Below are 11,343 nucleotides of genomic sequence, written 5' to 3'. Positions count from 1 at the left end.
AGCATCTGCAGCCTCTTCTGTGCTCCACGCTGAACTGTATAATCCTTGATGGCAGTGCCTTCATCTGATATGGCACTAATTTCTGGAATCCCTTTCCTAAAACTTCCTAACCTCTAAGTTCCATTAAGACATTTTAAAAATGACCAAGGAAAGTCCTTATAGTCTCAAATAAAGCTGTGATGAACTGGACTGATCAAAGAACACTGAGGCTGTCTACAAAAAGGGCCAGAGCCGTCTCTATTTCCTGAGGAGACTGAGGTCCTTTAACATCTGCCGGGATGTTAAGGATGTTCTATGAGTCTGTGGTGGCCAGTGCTATCATGTATGCTGTTGTGTGCTGGGGCAGCAGGCTGAGGGTAGCAGACACCAACAGAATCAACAAACTCATTCGTAAGGCCAGTGATGTTGTGGGGATGGAACTGGACTCTCTCACGGTGGTGTCTGAAAAGAGGATGCTGTCCAAGTTGCATGCCATCTTGGACAATGTCTCCCATCCACTACACAATGTACTGGGTGGGCACAGGAGTACATTCAGCCAGAGACTCATCCCACCGAGATGCAACACAGAGCGTCATAGGAAGTCATTCCTGCCTGTGGCCATCAAACTTTACAACTCCTCCCTTGGAGGGTCAGACACCCTGAGCCAATAGGCTGGTCCTGGACTTATTTCCTGGCATAACTTACATATTATTATTTAACTATTTATGGTTTTATTACTATTTATTATTTATGGTGCAACTGTAACAAAAACCAATTTCCCCCGGGATCAATAAAGTATGACTATGACGATGAAAGTTTTTTTTATTGTTTTGATGCATTAAAAGCGATGTACAAATATTTTGTTGTTTGTTTTGGTTCTTAAGCAAGATACATAATTAATCCCCTGTACAGTATTTAGATTACTCCCAATAGCGATACATAAATGTTACTACCTGTAATGCCCTGGTTGATATTTTTTACTGTTACGATGTTCTGTATTTCATTTTGTGCTGTTCTGTGCGAGCTGCTTGTTTTCATCTTATGGTTGGGTTACTGTTGAAGACAAGAGATAGGATGGTTGGATTACTGGGAGGTTTCTCTGGTGAGGGACGCTAAAGTTGGGCTTGGGGCTCTTGTTAAAGAGAGAGATGAAGGGAGAAGACTCCAGAGAGAAGAGGTCGTAGGATTTGACCCGGTGCAGGGCCGTGATTCGACGAAGCCCGGGGAGATTGAAGGAGGATCGGCGAAGGGGAAACTGTGAACTCCAACTTGTGCACTTTAGACTGTTTCATTAAAATGGGCCCATTTCTTTTTTTTTTGTTCTTTCTTTACTCTTTAGTCGAATTAAGAATTATAAAGTTGAATCTTTTAATTGTATGAAGTGTACTGTCTGCTATTTCCTGGCACTCATTTGTAACAGAGTAACGGATTACACACTATCCACACAAACAGGAGGTTTTGAGGTGGGCTCGCGCCTCAACCTCACACATTTGGTGGGGCCAGAGATTGTCTTCCCTAGACTTATATAGACCAGGAAACCACAGTATTTCATATCTATTTGCTTCAGATGCCATCACCAGCCTCAACATGACTTTTCATTGTCAGGGATTATGCCACCTGTGGACCTCACATTGTCATTGCCCACTCAGTACCAGTCTCGACCTCCAAAGTTCAGGACAACTTGCACTAGGTAGCATGAAATTAACTTGGTGTACCTTTCATGGAATTAAAACACAAATAAATCATTCAATGATGCTCCTAACTTGTACAAAGGATTTGTCAGGAGGTGAGTCACTCACAGCCTCTGCCCAACAATGTATACCTGGTTAGTTCAGTTGAATTTTTGATCAGTGAATCTCAAGAATTTGACAGTAGCAGACACACCAATGGTAATGCCAGTGAATATCAGAAATGGTTCAATCAATGGAGATGGCCGTGGCCTGGAACTTACAGCTTAATCAACAACCATCCAATCAGTAATCATCCAATTAACAAACATCTAGTTGCTTGATCATCCAATGAATTTCAAGAAAAGTTTAAGGTTCAATGTACATTTATTATCAAAGTATGTACTGTATATATTATACATCTTTGAGATTTCTCTCCTAACAGGCAGCCATGAGGCAAAGAAACACAAAAGAACCCATCAAAAAAGAACATTGAATACCCAAAATGCAGAGAAAAATAACAAATCATGCAAACAATATCCACAAGCAAACAACGTTCTGAACTGAAAGTCCACAAAGGGAGTCCCATAGTTCAGCTTACAGCTGAGTCGTGGAGGGGTGATCTAAACTGGCCCATCCCTCGCCTCGGGCCCTGACACTCTGACCTTTTCAATTTAGCTTTGAGGAAATAGAAAGGGAACTTTGCCCTAGACATTACTCAACTTCTGATGTTCCCTAGAAGCTATGTTGCTGATGCTCTTGTCATTATATTCGACTGGTCTTACTACTTACAGCTCTTCTATATGTACTTTTACCATTACTTGTGTCCATCGACCTTCTCTGATATCCACTCTTCTTCCTTCTTTTCTCACCCCTCACCAACTTCATTTTCTGCTTAAGACTTATTTGATGTCTATCCCACTTTTACTGAAAGGGTCACTGGCCTGAAAGGTTTCCTCCTCCACACTCATGGCCTTCTCAGCTGGAATTCTGTTATTTATTTATTTTTGTGAAAATGAGTCCCTGTGAGCTTATTTGAAGAAGGAAAAATGTCGATTGGCATTACTTTGAAGGAATGTTGCGTCCTCCTGAAATTGAGAGCAATATTTAGCTCTCAGCCAATTACGTCAGAAATCTCCAAAAAATCTGGTCATCAAATGATTGCCTAGAGTGCCTAACATTTTTGCACAGTACAGTAGTAACTGTTGGGCACGGTGGTCAAGTGGTTAAGGCGTTCGTCTAGTGATTTGAAGGTCACTAGTTTGAGCCTCAGCTGTGGCAGCGTGTTTGTGTCCTTGAGCAAGGTGCTTAGTCACACGTTGCTCTAGTGTCTGTGCGAGGAGTGGCGCCCCACACAGACTTCCAATCTGCACCTTGTAAGGCATGAAAATGATCGACGCAGGCCTCTCATGGTCTGAGTCGATGTTCCCCTCCCCTTCCCTCCCCACAGTAGTAATTTTATGTATTGCACTGTATTGCTGTCACAAAAAAATAAAACAAATTTCATGACACATGTGAGTGGTAATAAAACTGATTCTGATATGGGTCTCTATTGTGGACGGAGTGGGAAAGAGGCAGGGAGATGGGATTCGTGGTTGGGAAAAGGGGGAGAGGGGAAGGAACAGTACACACCAGAGGGGCATTCTGTAATGAACAATAAACCAAATGTTTGCAATCAAATGACACTGCCTGGTGTTTCAGGGCTGATTGTGTCTGCACCTGAGCCACCCCCACCCCTGTCACTCCCTCTCTGTCACCAAAACCATACCCCTCCTACAGTGCTCCATTTTCACCACCCCCAACATCCTTTGCTTCCAGCAGATTTCCAGATTTACAAACTCACTTTCTGCTCCACATTGACAAATACAATGCTCTCTAAAAGTCTTAGGCACCCAAGCGAGATAGATATATATATATATATATATATGCCTAAGACTTTTGCACAGTAGCATAGCACAGTAATACACAGGAAAGCACCATTTGGTCCATCTTATTTCTGCCATAATGGCTATCTATGTTAATCACATTTGCCCACTTTAACTCTGTATCCCCTTATGCCTTTTGTTTCTGACTGAACGTGAAAATGCCTTTTATTTATTACTTCGTTATTCTGACATGCAGCACGGTAACTGGTGCTTCCAGCCCAATGAGCCTGCACTGCCCAACTACACCCATGTGACCAATTAATCTACTAACCCGTACATCTTTGAGATGTGGAGGGATCCAGAGACCCTGGAGGAAACGTATGTAGTCACATTGATAATGTACAAACTCCTTACGGACAGGTCCTACCCTCATTCTAGTCATCCTCCTGTCCCTCACATAAATATAGAACACCTTGTGGTTTTCCTTAATCCCACTCGCCAAGGCCTTCTCATGTCCCCTTCTAGTTCTTCTAAGTCCATTATTCAGATTTTTCCTGGCTACTTTGTAACTCTTTAGAACACTATCTACAGTTGTAATTCTTGCTTCCTCAATATTAAGTAAGCTTCTTTCTTCCTCTTGACTTTTTACGATCTTAAGATATCAGGACAGAATTTGGCCATTCAATCAAGGCTAATGTATGTACATGTCAACTCCATTCTCCTGTCTTCTCTCCTTAGCCATTGACATTCTTACAACTCGAAACATATTGGCTTCCACTTTGAATATATCCCCCATGCCTTGGCCCCTAAAGCCATCTGTGGCAATGAATACCACAGATTCATCACCTTCTGCTAAAGAAATTTCTCCTTATTTCTGTTCTAAATAGATATCCTTGTGTAATGAGGCCATTTCCTCTGATCCTACACTCTCCCACTTGGAAACATTGATTCCTCATCCGTTCTATAGGGTTTTCAATATTTGATAGGTTTCAATGAGATCCCCCAACAATCTTTTGATATTTCAGTGAGTACAGACCCAGAGCCATCAAATGCTCCTCATATATTAACCCTTTCATTCTTCGGATTATTCTTGTAAACCTCCTCTGGGCTCTCTCCAATTTCAACATATCCTTCCTTGGATAAGGGGCCTAAAACTGCCCATAATACTCCAAATGTGACCTGACCAATGTCTTATAAAGCCTCAGAGGCACAGGAGACTGTCGATACTGGATCTGAGGGTTAGGTTTTGAACACAGAAGTCAGTGGTTAGATGGAATGAGCTGCTGGAGGAAGTGGTATAAGGAAAGTCAATTACAAACCGTGGGAGAAACAGTAGGTTAAACAGCCTCTATGGAAGCAAAATGAATCTGAATGTTTTGGGTCAGGACCCTGCATCAAGACAGACATAAGGCCCCAAATCAAAATGATGACCATTTCTTTGTTTCATAGATGATCGCCTAATGTCCTCCAAAAGTTTGTATTGTATTTACCTCGAGCTTTTCCTCCAGCAGCTCATCTATACAACCGCTACACTCTACCTTCGAAACCTCTCCCTCAGATCTTCTTTAAACTTCCCTTCTCTCACCTTAAACCTGTTTTAGACTCCCTCCACCCCCAGGAAATGACTTTGACTATCAGCCCTGTCTTTGCCCACAGTGTTTGCTCTTATACATTCCTCTCCTTGTATATTCCTTGAAATAATTACCTAAGTACGGCATAAAGCATAACAGTGCAGATTAGAAAACCCAGGGTCTTGTGGAAGTGTAGGAATGTATTACTAAAGCCATGCAATGCAGGAGCAGAGAAGATACATTTAGTTTGACCATATTTGGGGTGTTGTTCAGAGTGCTCTGGTTTCCATTTCTTTAACTGTCACAAGAAAGAAGCAAATGTGAACAAGGATTACAAATAGATTGTTGGAACTGCAGACATTCAAGTATCAAAACAAAATGTGGATGGGAGCTTATGAGGCTTGAGTGCTTTTCAGCAGGAGGTAGAAGACTGGAGAGATTTCCTGAAAGTTGATGAAATAATGAAATGGTTTGAGGTCAGCCAAGAGATTCTCTTGCTTATGCTCAGTCCAAAACCAACAATGTTATGAATATATTCACGAAAAAGTTTGCAAATGCTGGAAATCCAAAGCAAAACACATAAAATGCTGGAAGAGCTCTGCAGGATAGGCAGCATCTATGGAAATGAATAAACCATCGCTGGTTTGGGTAAAGTCACTTCCTCAGGACTGAGAAGAAACAGGACTTGCTAAGGTGCAGAAGCTTGTTATGAAGAATGAATTGAAGCTTTCTGCAGCTACTATAAAAGCACTGTTAGAGTGACCGCAGCTAGGGTCCGATCACGAGGGACTGAATTTTGTGTAACAGCTTCTCTACCATTTCACAATGCATTGCTTAAGGACATGTGGCTTAACCCGCAAAAGTTAACTGGAAGAGTGATCATAGAGAAAGGAATGTCCCAGTTTTATTTACTGTATATGAATAAAGCATAACTTTGAAAGAAAATGTTTGGTTAGCAAGTGGTGAGAATGTGGTACAACGGGAAATAGTTGAGCTGCTTTACATCAATGAAATAAGGAAGAAGGGAATTGGAGGACAAAGTGATTTGGTAAGACGGTGGGAGAAAGATTATGTGGAACATGAACCAGCTGAAACAAACAATCCATTCCTATGCTGCTGTATGGAAAATCCTTTGAAAATCTCTGAGTAGCTGCATATACTAGTGATGATGAGAGGGTGGGTGGATATACTGTGACAATAATACCACTTCATATCAAGAGTAATAGAGTCATCTAGCAAAAAGCAGGCCTTTTGGCCCATCAAGTCCATGCTGTTCACTGCCTATCTACACTTCTCCTACAGCAATCCCATGTTTACTCTCCCCAGATTCCCTTCAGCTTGCATTCACCCACATACTGGGTGCAATGTGCAGTGACAAGTTAACTTACTGATATCAACAGTTAAAAGACTTTGGATATGTTTGGAGCAGAGATTCTATTCTCTGCCTGGGGTCCACAGTCTACTCAATTAATAAGAGAGGTCCATGGCATAAGAAAGGTTGGAAACCTCTAGTTTAGAGAGATATATGCCAAACATGGGCAAATGGGACTAGTTTGGTGGGAATGTTGGTCGGCCTGGAGGATCACAGCTGAAGGGTCTATTTCAATGCTGTATGAACCTATGACGCTACCTAACTGCACGTTTTTCACAGATGGGAGGAAACCAGAACAGTCAGAAGAAACCTGCATAGTGTAGAGAGAATGTACAAAATTAGAATGCAAGGAAGCAAATCTTAAGGAGCTGTCTAAGAAGAAGCTTCATGTATAAACCATAATGCAGCATAAATTATTCACCCTTAGGTGCATGAGTAAATTATTCATCCATTGATACACAGCACCTCGAATTATTTTTACAGCTGCGCCGACCAACCGCTGCTCTGTGCAGGAAACTTTTACATAACTGAAAACTGTACAGCACTTTAAATATTGTTTTTAATATGCAAATCAAATAAACACGCTACAACTGATAACACAAGTAAACAACATGAGGCAGTCAAACCAACTAACAGGCACAATGATAGAAGTAAAGTGTTTAGCATAGATCAGGGGTCCCCAACCTTTTTTGCACTGCGGACCGGTTTAATATTGACAATATTCTTGCGGACCGGCCGACGGGTGGGGGGGGGGGGGGGGTGGTAGGGTTGCCAACGAACAAGAGTAGTAGTTAAAGCAACACACATCAAAGTTGCTGGTGAACGCAGCAGGCCAGGCAGCATCTGTAGGAAGAGGTGCAGTCGACGTTTTGTAGACTCAAAAGACTACAATGACCATGAAGCCTTGCGCTGGCACCAATGCGCATGCGCGTCGTGACCTAGCGATTTTCCCCTCCCCTCCCCAAAGCAAATCCTTTTTGGCGATTCTGTTCGTGGGGGTGGGTGTTAATCACTACCGGAATATAGGTGATAAGTGGATAATACACTCAATTTTGTTTCTAAAAGGGTTTATCTAACGAATTTAATATTAAACACACAACGCATATTTTCCTCGCATGGATATAATTATCAGGGGAGCTTGAAGTGTTGAACGAACTTCCAGTAGAAGTGGCAGAAGCAGGTTCGATATTATAATCTAAAGAAAAATTAGATAGGTATAGGTTAGACAGGAAAGGAATTGAAGGTTATGGCCTGACTGCAGGTCGGTGGGACTAGGTGAGAGTAGCATTCGGCACGGACTAGAAGGGCCGAGATGGCCTGTTTCCGTGCTGTAATTGTTATATGGTTGTATAGGTCACTTATAAGAAAATAGCATTATAACATTTTAAGTAATATTTGGATATTAAACGCACAGCACGTTTTCCCTGTATGAATATATAAAATCATTGCAACACACCAATATCGCTGAATCAGTGGGAGCCCTGGGCTTGTTTTCCTGCAACAATACGGTCCTATCGAGGGGTGATGGGAGACAGCGATACTCGAAGGGGTTCCTTATGTCCAGTCTATTCCGCAGTTTAGTTTTCATTGCATTCATTGCAGAAAAATGTTGGAAATGAAAGCAACGTTTTCAGTGCTTTCGTGGCTATCTCATGATATTTAGCAACACACATCAAAGTTGCAGGTGAACGCAGCGGGCCAAGCAGCATCTCTAGGAAGAGGTGCAGTCGACGTTTCAGGCCGAGACCCTCCGTCAGGATTAACTGAAGGAAGAGTGAGTAAGGGATTTGAAAGTTGGAGGGGGAGATCCAAAATGATGGGAGAAGACAGGAGGGGGAGGGATGGAGCCAAGAGCTGGACAGGTGATAGGCAAAAGGGGATACGAGAGGATCATGGGACAGGAGGTCCGGGAAGAAAGACAAGGGGGGGGACCCAGAGGATGGGCAAGGGGTATATTCAGAGGGACAGAGGGAGAAAAAGGAGAGTGAGAGAAAGAATGTGTGCATAAAAATGAGTAACAGATGGGGTACGAGGGGGAGGTGGGGCATTAGCGGAAGTTTGAGAAGTCAATGTTCATGCCATCAAGTTGGAGGCTACCCAGACGGAATATAAGGCGTTGTTCCTCCAACCTGAGTGTGGCTTCATCTTTACAGTACAGGAGGCCGTGGATAGACATGTCAGAATGGGAATGGGATGTGGAATTAACATGTGTGGCCACTGGGAGATCCTGCTTTCTCTGGCGGACAGAGCGTAGATGTTCAGCAAAGCGGTCTCCCAGTCTGCGTCGGGTCTCGCCAATATATAAAAGGCCACATCGGGAGCACCGGACGCAGTATATCACCCCAGCCGACTCACAGGTGAAGTGTTGCCTCACCTGGAAGGACTGTTTGGGGCCCGGAATGGTGGTAGGGGAGGAAGTGTAAGGGCATGTGTAGCACTTGTTCTGCTTACACGGATAAGTGCCAGGAGGGAGATCAGTGGGGAGGGATGGGGGGGACGAATGGACAAGGGAGTCGCGTAGGGAGCGATCCCTGCGGAATGCGGGGGGGGGGGGGAGGGAAAGATGTGCTTAGTGGTGGGATCCCGTTGGAGGTGGCGGAAGTTACGGAGAATAATATGTTGGACCCGGAGGCTGGTGGGGTGGTAGGTGAGGACCAGGGGAACCCTATTCCTAGAGGGGTGGCGGGAGGATGGAGTGAGAGCAGATGTACGTGAAATGAGGGAGATGCGTTTAAGAGCAGAGTTGATAGTGGAAGAAGGGAAGCCCCTTTCTTTAAAAAAGGAAGACATCTCCCTCATCCTAGAATGAAAAGCCTCATCCTGAGAGCAGATGCGGCGGAGATGGAGGAATTGTATGTGAAATGGGGGAGTCTATCCACGGCCTCCTCTACTGTAAAGATGAAGCCACACTCAGGTTGGAGGAACAACACCTTATATTCCGTCTGGGTAGCCTCCAACCTGATGGCATGAACATCGACTTCTCTAACTTCCGCTAAGGCCCCACCTCCCCCTCGTATCCCATCTGTTACTTACTTTTATGCACACATTCTTTCTCTCACTCTCCTTTTTCTCCCTCTGTCCCTGTGAATATACCTCTTGCCCATCCTCTGGGTCCCTCCCCAACTTGTCTTTCTTCCCGGACCTCCTGTCCCATGATCCTCTCGTATCCCTTTTGCCAATCACCTGTCTAGCTCTTGGCTCCATCCCTCCACCTCCTGTCTTCTCCTATCATTTTGGATCTCCCCCTCCCCCTGCAACTTTCAAATCCCTTACTCACTCTTCCTTCAGTTAGTCCTGACGAAGGGTCTCGGCCTGAAACGTCGACTGCACCTCTTCCTAGAGATACTGCCTGGCCTGCTGCGTTCACCAGCAACTTTGATGTGTGTTGCTTGAATTTCCAGCATCTGCAGAGTTCCTGTTGTTTTCATGATATTTAGCCTTGACTTTGATCCAAAATGCTGACAGAGATGGTATGTCAACCAAACTCTTCACCCCTTCGCATTTGCAAGCTCGAGGAGTTGATCGCCTTCCCGCCCTGACACGGATGACGCGTGGGTCATGACCTCGCATGTGTAATGGCTGATCAGTGGCCATAACAGGGAATGAGGAAAGGTGCAGCTGACCAAATCATATCGCTTCCTCGCGGCCCGGTAGCGCATGCTCTGTGGCCCGGTGGTTGGGGACCGCTGGACTAGATGACATTGGCCAGCAGTTTATTAACAATGAGCTATGGGCTTTCATTCTGTGTTTATCGTTACAATTTGTAACAGTGTTGTGACTTGAAACACTGATAATGTAAATATGTTGAAACTCTAAAATGATTAAATGTACAGGTTGTGGTACGTCTACTATTTTGAAAATCTATGGATTATATTTATTAACGTGACTAATTACAGGCTACTTCACAATTATATTAACATGTCTGTCTGTCTGTCGAGGTACCATATCTGATGCGGACTTTGGTGACCATGGTTTTCCATATGGATCTAACATATATTAACATAGGTTTCAAAATTATATTAAAATAACTTTAAAATTATATTAACAGTATATAAAATAACCTTTCAGCTGCATGGAAACAACGGTTATGATCCCGGGAGCAATTCAGTTAGTGTATGATTGCACACCAGTGCAGCTTAGAGGGAAGAGTGATCTCTACAACAAAACCAGTTGCTGGGGCTGAGGGTACGATTGAGGTTGGGGTGCATTGCTAAAATAAGATGCAAGAACATGATCTCAAAAGCAGATGATACAAGACCAAAGGAGGCATTGTTTTAAAATGTTACAAAAAGGTTGTAAATGGGGGAGGGATGCAACGCAAAATATCTTCTTATGTTCAAACTTGATGATAATCTGGAACTTACTGCTTGTAGGTCTTCGGGGGAAGCTAGATAGACCCTTGAGAAAGGCTTATTGGATGGAATTACACCGCAGGAAGACAGTGTTGACATCGACGGGCTGAATTACTTCCTTATGCACTGCAACAATTTAATCACATTAAATTAATGCAATTCCTATATTCAACTTAATGCATGCATTGAGCATTTGGGAAGTGAACGCCTATTATTGTGACAATACTAAGAAGGCCATTGTATAATAAAACTAACCTCATGTACAGTAATTGTGCATACATGTACTGCAAATACCTTGGATGTTAAAATTAGTGTTGCTCTGTTCTTGTAGAGGAACTGAGACAGTAAGATTTTAAAAAAAGACACCAAAAATGGGTTGCATGACAAACTGTGTGAAGTTATTTTCTCAGTAAAATGCAGATGAGTCACAGCACAGAAACAGGACTTTCATCACTTCCAGTCTGATTTTCTGCCTAGTGCCATCGACACATATTCGAACTATATACATCCATTCTCCTCTCATCCATTCACCAATCC

This window comes from Mobula birostris, chromosome 7, assembly GCF_030028105.1.
Source record: "Mobula birostris isolate sMobBir1 chromosome 7, sMobBir1.hap1, whole genome shotgun sequence".
NCBI lineage: Eukaryota > Metazoa > Chordata > Chondrichthyes > Myliobatiformes > Myliobatidae > Mobula > Mobula birostris.
Note: the sequence above shows the minus strand (reverse complement) of the source record.